Source organism: Arachis hypogaea, chromosome 10, assembly GCF_003086295.3.
Source record: "Arachis hypogaea cultivar Tifrunner chromosome 10, arahy.Tifrunner.gnm2.J5K5, whole genome shotgun sequence".
Lineage (NCBI taxonomy): Eukaryota > Viridiplantae > Streptophyta > Magnoliopsida > Fabales > Fabaceae > Arachis > Arachis hypogaea.
The window spans coordinates 79983301-79994993 of NC_092045.1; the positions used below are offsets into that span (position 1 = coordinate 79983301).

General features: G+C 33.0%; 1 pseudogene; it reads right to left on the bottom strand.

Annotated features, from left to right (window-relative positions):
- Positions 1-535: 535 nt before the first annotated feature.
- Positions 536-6758, bottom strand: LOC112718270 (AMSH-like ubiquitin thioesterase 3; annotated as a pseudogene).
- Between the last annotated feature and the right edge of the window lie 4935 nt (positions 6759-11693).

Sequence of the window (11693 nt, forward strand, 5' to 3'; positions counted from 1 at the left end):
AGGTCATGTTCAACTAATTTAGCACAAAATTAAACAAAAACATATTTTTTCACCCGAAACATTTTATAATAACGAATGCCATGACCACATAAAATTTCTTACGCCCATGAATGACCTGTTTGTTCATTAGTCCTGCATGGTTCTTTCCATAAATAATTGACAGCATATTGACGAATCAATGCACTAATATTTTCAATCTCATCTGTATCTTCTATAGTAGAAAGTAATTTTCATTCTTCATTTTGTTCTTTTTTAGTATCTTCAAACAAATGCTCTATGTTCATTTCAAATTAATTAACTCTTATTAAGTCTTACATAAAAATATAAATAAATTCTTATAAACATAACAATATTAAAGTAAGAAATAAATAGTATATAACACTACAAGGTTTTTACTTATTTGTGACAATTTTTTTTACTATTTGTGGCAGTTTTAAACCCCTACAAAAAGGATTGTGGCAGTTTCCAAAATCCCCAAAATTTGAGGTGCCACGAGCATCTTTGTGGCGGTTTTTCACAACCCCCACAATATCATTTAGTGGCGGTTTTCTATCCCTTTTGTGGGGTTCTGTGCTAGCATTTTGTGACAGTTCCTGGTTAATGTTTGTGGCGATTCAAAACCCCCACAAAAGAAATTTCCCATTTTAAAAAGAACAGCTATTCTGTGGGGTTTCAAACCTCCACAAACCTGTCAATATTATTCTTAAAATATTAATCTGAATGTTAGAATTACATTATTATACTAATCATTTACTATTTAAAAGAAATACTTAAGCAAGACATTAAAAATGTAAAAGAAAATTAAAATATTACATATTTAAACAAAAGAAATATTTTAAAACAAAATCAATATAGTACATCACTATCATTTTCCAATCACATTAATTACAACAACAAAATATTAAAAATAAAATGTATTAAACATAGAATAATTAGAGAATACTATGTACATAAATATATATCTCAAGTGAACCAGTTATACAAACCAGCACTAACTATTTCTTCTATTCTTTTTTGAATCTGCAGATTACATATTTTCTATTTCAGCTACTGAAAAACAATAAAGAAACAAATACAAAAGGCTAAAAATAATTAACATTAAAATTGAAAAGGGTACAAGTACAAACCTCAGAGATGCATGTTGTTCGAACTCATTTTCAAGGGGTTCAGATCCCAAATCAATTGCATTTACATGTGACTAGTACTGAAATAGATGTAGGAGGATTATACATTAGCATTTGACTTATCAATAAAATAGATGAAATTATTTATATGCTGAAAAATACAAGATAATAAACATTGTGTAAGTGACACATTAACCTGTGACTAGTGCAAACTAATTAGCATGCTCTGTCAAGATATCAAATTATCATAAAACTATGCAAAAAAAAGTATTGTCGTTGAACTGTTTTAGGATCCAACAGTATGACACAAAATCTAAAAGGGAGTAAAAAAACATCATCAACAAATGATTCATCAATAGGTGCAAATACCAATTGAGCACAAGCCCCAATTGCATTTTCATCAACCCCGGCCCACAGCAAAGCTGCCAAATCAAATTGCATAATAGAAAGTTAAAATAAGAATCACGTACATAAAAAATATAAAAAAATTAAGACCAAAAAGAAGTATATTGGCTATATTATATTATAAGGGAAAATGCATGTGCCCTATATTTGCTATATTGGCTATATTATATTGGCATGTGCCCTATATTTCAGCTATTGGAGAAGAGAATAAATTGCGTGTGGTGTTAGTGAAAAGGATTTGATGAGAAGCTACACTAATATATAGTGTTGGTCCAAAATGTTAGCTAAATATAATTAATTGCAAGGAGCTAAAAGAACAATGAGGACTGTAGAAAGAGATCCAAAAGTCCAGGAAATGTCATTGGTCATATCAATAAGAAATAAAATGGTGTTATATGAGGTTAAAATGACCATTGTTTCGGTGTAAGATCTTTGATAAATAACTAATAAATATATAAGAACATATTGACAATGCAAATAGCATCCAAGAACAATGGATATATCCATCTAAAAGAAGTTCCAATTATGACATTATCATCAGCAAGCTTCCTTTCTTCACTCACTTCTCAACCTAATCTATAAAGATAAAAAAACATACAACCATTCAGGTAGGTAAATTTAAAACCTTACATGCCTTTGCTGACTGTACGTTGCAAGTTGTGATTTTATTTGAAAAAGAAAAAAGAACAGAAGAACAACTTATACTATCTTCAGTTGTATCTAACTATTTATTATTAGGGAAAACATTGATGGTTCAACCCACCATCAGAGCTAAGAATGAATAAGTGACAGTCAAGGATAATGGAGCTTACATGTATCCAGCCTAAAAGAAAGAGTGATAAGCTGTCCTGAACTTCAAATATTTCTTCTTCATTCAATGTTGAACACTGAACAAGAAATTAAATTAGACATACATTACTCAACTGAAAATAATTAAAATTACAACAAATAGTTAAAAAAATCATTAATGAATCATGAGAGAATTACAATCTTGAGTCTCCTAATTCTAAGGAATACTGTATTTAGCTCTATTCATATATGTTTTTCATTATTCTATTTGAGAATCATTTTATCTTCCAACAATAATCCTAAGAGAATTGGCTTAAGAACTAGTTTCGTTTAAAAGTAATTGAGAAAATCCTATCATATGATTTACAATTCCAACAGAGGTTTAGTAGCACTTTCACAACAAATGTAGATAAATAATCTCAGATAACAATAAGAACAAATTATGCAACACTCATAAACTCCATGCATCACAACCTCAGATCAGTAGAAGTCTCACTTTGTCTGACAGGATAAAATTGGAAATAGAAAAAAAAATGAAGAAACAGTCTATATAATCATTTAAAAACAAAAAACTGAACCACAAGAGTAAACATAACCATTATCTTACCGAGTCTGAAGTTGACTCCTGCTTTGGGATAATAAGTGTAATGATATGGATAACCCTGTTTTTCTGTAGACATGAAATTGCAAGCACAAAAATATATTAAAATTAGCAATCAAAATATTTCTAGAACCCATAAGTAAACAAAATTATGACTTCTTTTACCAGGGAGCCTGCAAGAACACCACATGTCTCTAAGTTTTTCTACGTGTTTTCGGAAGCCAATTTCAAAAAATCTTCCATCATTTTCGCAGGCTGCAACACAGAGTAAAGTGAACTTATAATAATTTATTACCCAGTTTAAGAACGAAACAAACCACACATAAGAACAAGTCACATTGAATGATCAAGAGAGTCTATGATGTGCTTTGAACAATTCCATTTAAAACGTAAAATAAATCAGGCTTACAATATGTAGGTGTTGGTATGTATTGGGACCAGGTCCAGAATCCTGAGAAGATTTAGCTGGTCCAGGCCTTGGATCTACAACTTTTGAAGGAAGAATGGGAGAAGACTCAGCATACACCTGAGCAAGAACATGAGGTGGCAAAGGCTATTTGAGCAACTGGAAGGAGTCCTCCCTTGATTCAATTACAACAGGAGAACAGGACTCAATAGCAGGATGCGACCATCTTCCGTCATCCAATGAGAGAACCGAGTTCATTGTGGATGCAGTTGGTCCTTGATCCAATTCTTTAATTACCACAAGATCATATTGCCCAGCCTGATTCAAGCTGTCAACATGAACGGCAAGAAAAGTGTAAGGCTGTTATACTCCAGGAAAACAAAACTGAACAAACAACTATGACAATGTTGACTTCAGTGTTCAGCATTTGCTTATAATCAGATTCCTTTAAAGTGAAAAATCAAATAATTTCTTTTTAAAAAAAAGCCAAACTATAATAATGAACGACCCAAACCTTGAATCTTTGACGTGTGTCAGATCAGTACTGCTTGGATATTGAACCTGCATAAAGACATATATCAATATATCAAAATTATAGATTATAAATACTTGATGTTGTTAGAAGCAAAGTCAAACTGGAGTTTTTACCTTAATTTCTGCACTAGGTCCAAGCCATTGGCCGTGAAGACCACTTGGCCCTAAGAATGAATGTCTAGACAAAGTTTGCTTCTTTGGAGGAGGTACACATAATACGCCAATTGTGACCCAAACTGTAATTTGTATCTTGCCCTTGCATCCATTTTTTGTCTCTTGAATTGTTTAATATCACAGTACAAAACACAAAGATAAACCATGTGATATAATTCAAGATTAGAAAAAGATTAAGAGCAGTTTAAGGCCAAGTAAATGTATTACATACCTAACTCTGAAGCAGGGACTCGAATATAAAGATCTTGGCCTGCATCTGGTAGAATCCTTAAGTCATTAAGATCACCAAAGCACAAAGCATATTCTTTTACGACATGAGGTTAATTACTACAAGACATGAAAGAAAAAAACACATCAAAAGGCAGCTTCAAACCTTATAAACGAAAAAATATGAATAATGGAAACTAGAAAGCAACTAGTCATTTAGCTCTTGCACTTTAATTGGTAATTGCAAGTTCTTTTATAGGAAAAAAAATCAAGAAGGATAAACTATATCAAGAAATAGCAATAGCTATTTATTTCACTAAGAATGAGGCCAATCATCAGTTCATCACCACAGTTGTAATAAAGTGAAGAATTTATATTCTTTTAAGCAGTTCCTAGTGGCATGTGATATTTGAAGTTAAAATTGTACCAAAGAATAAACTTATTATTACAAAGCCTTTGGCAAATTAATTATAATATAAAGATTAAATTAATAATAGTACTAATAAAGCATAAAGATAAAGATTGAGGGCAAGAAGCTTATAATTCATGTAGTACGATAATGTACTATACTCTTCAAAAGAGAGAGCTATTAGCCTATTACTATTTAGTATTTACTAGTGGATCTGACTGTGCTGTTGGTTTTAAGGTCAAAATGTCAATACTTGAAAATTATACTTTGTTGAGGCTTCCTTTGTTTTGAAGTTTCATAGAAGTCCATAACTAGCTCCCTGGAAAGAACACCACAAACTTACATGAATGAGGACTTCAAATCTTTTCAACCGCAAACTAATGCCATTATTAGATAATACTCACCTGATGATACCTTCATATTTGTTACCATCATTGGAAGGAACAGGTTTAAATAAAGACTAAATTAGCCACAAAACTCTTACAATCCCCTTCATTTCAGCACACTTCTTGATGGTATTACACAGAAAACGTATGTCACAGCAAGCTAAGAAGTTTACAATGGCCTAGCGGTCAATCCTCATAGGTTTAACTAGTTTCTAAAATATGGCATTCAATGTTAGATAAACAACTCTAACTTTGCCAAAAACCGAAATGAAGTTACTAATTGTATCGCCATCAACTTGCTAAATAATCGCAAAAGTAACAAGCCAAATCCGAAATCAGAGAGTAATCAATCAAACTAAATTAATGTGGAGAAAATCACAAAAATTAACAAAAAAGAAGCTTCCATAGGAATGCACAAAAGAACACAAAGATCTCAAAAGTTACTGTGTTGTGACCTCAGGAGACGCGACGAAGGAATAGCTCCTCCTTCGACAATCACGTTCACCACTTCCTCTGCAAGACACAACCACCGAAGGATTTACACCAAAAGACATGCACGACTGAATTTGCCAAAAATCGAAATGAATGGAGCAACAGGCTAGGAGATCGAGGAAGAGGAACGGAGGATTTACCGTTTTTGGCAAGAATCGGCGAACGCATGAATGGAACGCTTAGCGGTGGTTCGATCTGACTCCTTCCATGAGAAAGTGGAGTTGAGGATGAAAACATGCTCCTGGATGACGGCAAGGATGGCATCGCGGGCGTCACCGGTTACTCTCCCTCTGATCTCAGTAGCTATAGCGAGCTTGATGGTGACAAATTGAATACAGTGGCGTAGATCTAGGGTTTTATTCTCACTCTTTTTCCTCTTCTAATTTTTTTGGACAAGCAGATTAGAAACTGGCTATTTGTTTGGACAATTAGACTTAAAAATTTAAATTAGTATTAATTAATGGAGGTTTTATATTTTGCCACAAATAAAATATGTTACGGAGGTTTTTTATAACTTCCACAAAATAAATCCCACAAATAAATAGAAATCTTGTAGTGTAATAAGAACAATAATTAAGTACGATAAGCAACATATTCTAAGACAATAATACATAAACAACACACAAATTTTTGTTATTATTTTATTGTAACATGACAAAAATTTATGGCCAAATTTAAGTGAAGTACAATAATAACTTAATTAGTTTTGCATGAATGGTAGTGAATTATAAGATACATGTTTGAGCCAATCCAATAATCTTTTTCTCATATCCTTTTAAGGACATAAATATTTTTCTAGCAGGTTTAAACATCATTAGTTGATAACATGTATGAAAATCGGAATCACTAATAATAACCTTTATCTTTTGAATCTCAACCATTATTTTTCCAATAGATGCAATAGGTACTAGAAATATGGACATAATAGTTGAGCGTGATTTAAATACCAAAGCAATTTTACTTATTGCATTTGCAAATTACTTTGAGGCAGGAGCTTTAGAATTTTTTGTTGTTGTTTCACAAACCACGTCTTTTTTTCTTTTTTTAATACACTTTTAACTATTATTTTTTTAGAAGAACTATGATTTATATATTGAAATTCAGTATTAACTTCCACACTAGCACCTATACCTTTTTCATTATCTCCAAAACCTTTCTCTATATCAACATAACTTTCCACAAAGTATGGTCTATATCTATCATCATCTTCTTTTATGCCATCGGGTAACATCTCAGATGAGAGAGCCCAAGTAAATTTACCATTGGCCACAACATCATTGAATAATATAGTTAACACATCCTTAAAAAAAAAGTCTTTTATTTATGAATTTTTCATATAAAGGATTTTTCTGCATGTATACAACTAATCAACACAGTACTCATTACAAAAAATAAATAAATAAATAAATAAAACACAACTCATTATAAAAAAATAAAATAAAACAACACTCATCACACTTAAAATTTTTGTTTTAATAACAAGGTACCGTATAATAATTGTTTGCTTTTCCACCATTTATTTGGTGCATCAAGAGTATGTTTAGTATAATTCTATCGTAAATTCGTTTCTTTGTCAAAAAGCTTGTACCATGCTGACAATTCCTTCTTAAAATTATTCAACTTATTTTTTAATCGACTATTATCATATTGTGTTGATGATCACTAACTATGAATTGTGAAAAATATGAATTGATGGTGGTTGAGACAAGTCTGGGACTCGGAATGGAATGATATATCACTGATATATTGAATAAAATGATTTCTGAAAACTACTGGATTACTGTTTTATACTGGAATTATTGAGACGCTATAAGCCTGGAAGGGACGGTTTGGTTAATCTCGCCTGTCGAGGTCGCGGTGGTAGCATAAGGGCAGTGGTTCGTCCCGCTTACGTTAAGATGTGAGGTTCGTGGCAAGAGTATCCCACTCGCATCCTTTTGGAATCACTATAGTATGCATGCACTGATATCCTGGGCCATGATCCGGGCACGATATCTCGGGGGTTCCCAATATCAGACCGAAAGGCGACATCTCCATGGAGGTGTGTCAGGTTGGCAGTTGAACCGACAATGTGATATCACAGCCAATAGGGCAGGCATTCATCATGTACATCTTCTATCTGATTACTTGCGTTGCGACGTGAATTGTTTGCCTAATTGTATAACATGCTTAGTTGCTTCCTGAATTACTTGATATACATGCTTATACTTACGCTTTACTTGCATTACTATTACTTGTATTTTCTACTGGGATTGAGGAGGATCAGAAGGCGGTGGGGATGGGATCGCATGGCGGTTAGGCTGGTGGAGGCTGTGGAACAGCGATGAACTGATAGTTAGAAATCCTTTAAGTTAGTTTACCCCTTTTTATAAAGGTTTTAAATTTATGGTTTTAATTTTAGTATGCTTTAAGTTGAATCTTATGACATAGGATTGCTTCTGGCGTCCCAGGGTCTTATATCTTACATTACTGGGCACTGTTACCATATTGAAAACCTCCGGTTCTCATTCCATACTTTGTTGTTGCTTTTCCAGATGTAGGTCGCAACCCACCTCAGTGAGTTGCTTGATGGTGACAGAGCGGAGGACCTTTATCATGTTTTGGAGTCTTTTGATTTATTTTATTAGTACTTTCACTTTTGTATTTTATTTTGCCTTAGAGGTTAACTTTATGAGAGATATTCTATATATGCTATTTTAACTTTCAAAATTCAGTATGTCTGTACAACATTAGTCGGCCTAAACTCCGCAGGCTGAGGCTAGTTCCTTATGACTATTATATTCTCTTATATACTTATATTTTTGTTATCTTGTACCTTTTTCTTGTGCCATAAGTTGTAGCTTCGTGTGAACGTTCGCGCTTTGTAATTTCGTATTTGAGCTTATTTTCTTCATCGGGCTTCTAGAATTATTATTCCTTCTATATATATTTATGTAAAAGCCTTAGAATTATCGTAACCTTTGATTAACCTTTGCTTTACGGCTAGAGGTAAGGCTTAGGGTAATTGGGGTGTTACAATATTCATCAGTATCTCAAAAGTTGTATGTGAATATAACAAGGATCATAAGAAGAAGATTTCTAGACATGCTCTATATGACCAGATTTTAGAAATTAGTCCACTTAAAGACTGGTTGAGTATACCCAAAAAACATTTGAGAAAAGTAGCTAAAGGCTCAACCATTGTTTATACATGTCTTAGAAAAATCAACAATTGTATTGATAAGGACTATTCTTTCCTTTAATATAAGTAGTATCTCTTATCACTATAAATACTTTTTGTCTGAACTAATATATGTGACACAAAAGATAAAGGGTAACAAATATCTCTGTGCATGTGTCTTCGAAAGAACATTTCTAAAGGAAGAAAAATGTCGAAGATTATTATGTTGTATCATATGGACACATTGAAGGATATATCCTTCATTTGATGACTAAGGAGCTTGATGCACCACTAATTCGTGGTACATCTTGTACTTAATTGAGTGGATTTTATCCACTATTCTCACATTTATTCACAGAATCCGCAGGTTTTACACTTTCCTTCCTGATTTTGTGCTATGATTGAAAACATGCTTCTTTGGCCCTTAATTCACTATTTTTAATCCTCTCTTATTACCATTCGATACCGTGATATGTGTGTTAAGTGTTTTCAGAGATTACAGGGTAGGAATGACTTAGAGGATGGAAAGGAAGCATACAAAAGTGGAAGGAATACAAGAAGCTGAAGGAATTGCTAAGCTGTCAACCCTGACCTCTTCGCACTCAATCGATCATAACTTGAGCTATAGAGGTTCAAATGATGCGGTTTTTGTTGCATTGGAAAGCTAACATCCAGGGCTTCACGCACAAAGAACGTGTACGCATGCATTGGCAAAAGTTCAGCGTATTAGAAATCGCCCCCGACAATTTTTAGGCTGTTTTTAACCCAGTTTTTGGCCCAGAAAACACATATTAGAGGCTGCATAGAGGAGGAATCAGAACAACTTCTCATAATTCACAATTTAGGTTTTAGATGTAGTTTTCTAGAGAGAGAGGTATCTCCTCTCTCTATGTTTTAGGATTCTCGTAGTTTTAGGTTTATTTCTTCATCAAATTCAGGTTCAATGTTCCTTTAATTTAGTTTTCTTCTACTCTTATTTGTTTTAGTATTTTAGTTTATCTATCTTCTCTTGTTGATCTTTTTATTCTACCATTTAGTTTATGAACTCCTCATGTTAAATTGATTTTTCTTTTAATGCAATCTAAAGTATTTCATGTTTATTGCTTCTTCTATTATTTGTTATCATTTTGCAATTGTTGGTTTTAGATTTAATATTCTCTTATTAATTTTCTATGTTTTTATGTTATGCCTACCAAGTGTTTGATAAAATGCTTGGAAGGATGTTAGAGTAGATTTTATTTTCTTGGCTTGGGATGGTAACTTAGGAACTCTTGAGTTACTAATGTCCAAGTAATTAATGATTGGGAGCCATTAAATCTAGTTCTCACTAATTGAATTAGTGTAGAGCTAGGACTTATGGACTTGGATTGATATATCTCATTTAACTTTCCTTTACTACTAGTTAGAGGATGACTTAATGGGATTGATCCTTGCCAATTCTCATGTTGTGGTTAGTGATAAGGATAGAGACCCTTGACTACCAAACTTTGCCAAGACCTCTTTATCATTTGAGTTTCCTTGACATTTACTTTTCTTGTTTCTTATTTCAAAAAACTCCAAAAGATACCTTTATATAACCAATTATAAGAAAACTTCCCTGCAATTCCTTGAGAGACGACTCGAGGTTTGAATACTTCGATTATTATTTTTAAGGGGTCTGTTACTTGTGACAAACAATTTTTTGTATGAAAAGATTTTTGTTGGTTTAGAAACTATACTTGCAACGAGAGTTTATTGTAAAATTCTAGACCACACCAAAGTCCCCACACTTAATTCATGAGAACTCTTACTAGTCTAAGCTAACCAAGGATTCAAATTAAGAATATTATTATTTTCCTCTTAGAGTTAGTGATGAGCTAAAGTAAAGAACAAGGGTGTAAAATAGGCTCAACATCAGTTTGCAAAGGATAATGAAAGGGTAAGGCCATATGGGTATGTAAGCTCAATGAAACAAAGGCCTCAATCATATAAGTGAATGCAAACATAAAACTTTGGAAATATAGAATCAAGCAAGACAAAGATCACAATTTTAGAGAGAACAACAGACACCAAAATTAAAACATTGGTATCAATTATGCTCAAAATCTCACAGGTTTTGTGTGTTCGAGCTCTAAACCATGTTCCAAATTAAATATCTTCAAACAAGTTTAACAAAAGCTTTAATTCAAATTAGTGAAATACTCTAAAACGTTTCTTGAAAAAGAAGATATCACTTCAACTAAGCAGTGGTAGAATATGCACAAAATCAAACAAACATGCAATCAAACATGCAAATGCAACAACTAGTTTAACAAAGAAAATTTAAACATTGGTGTTGAGTCAGAAAGTAGTTACCTATGAAAGTCAGTATCGACCTCCCCACACTTAAAGATTGCACCGTCCTCAGTGCATGCAGAGATGTACAAGTGGACGGGTGGCTCCAACTGATGCTTTTTCTCCAAAGTTTGTGCGACAAACTTGTTTATTGCTCTAGTTAGAAACTTTTTCTTTTCCCTCTTGGTGGCCATCTTGAAAAAGGGAGAAAGGAAGAAAAGTAACCTAGAAACAAAGATAGGAAAACAGTAAAACATAGGTGGGCTAATGCCAAATAATAAGAGGTTCTCAACGGCATGGTAGCTATAACATGTAAGTGAGAAAATAGTAGAAGCAAATGGCATATGAATAGGGCAGAAATTGCAATAATGGGGGAGAGAGTGTGGGTAATGAAAGACAATATAAGTGCATATCAATGCAAATGGAATAGAAGTATCATAGAAATTAGCATTGACTTATAATGAGTAACACCCAACAGTTTAAAACAAATCACAAAGCACCAAAATAATTCAAGAAAAGATGCAACAGGTGAATAAGAACATTTAACACCAATGGTAAAATAGAAAATATGAAAAGGAGATAAAAAGATGAATAAAGTTAAAAAGTAATGAAGGAAAGTATGCAAATGCAGTAAGCAAAAAGAGAATGAAAGAGAATAAGGAGGAGAAAGGAGGAGAGAAATTTGAAAGCTGG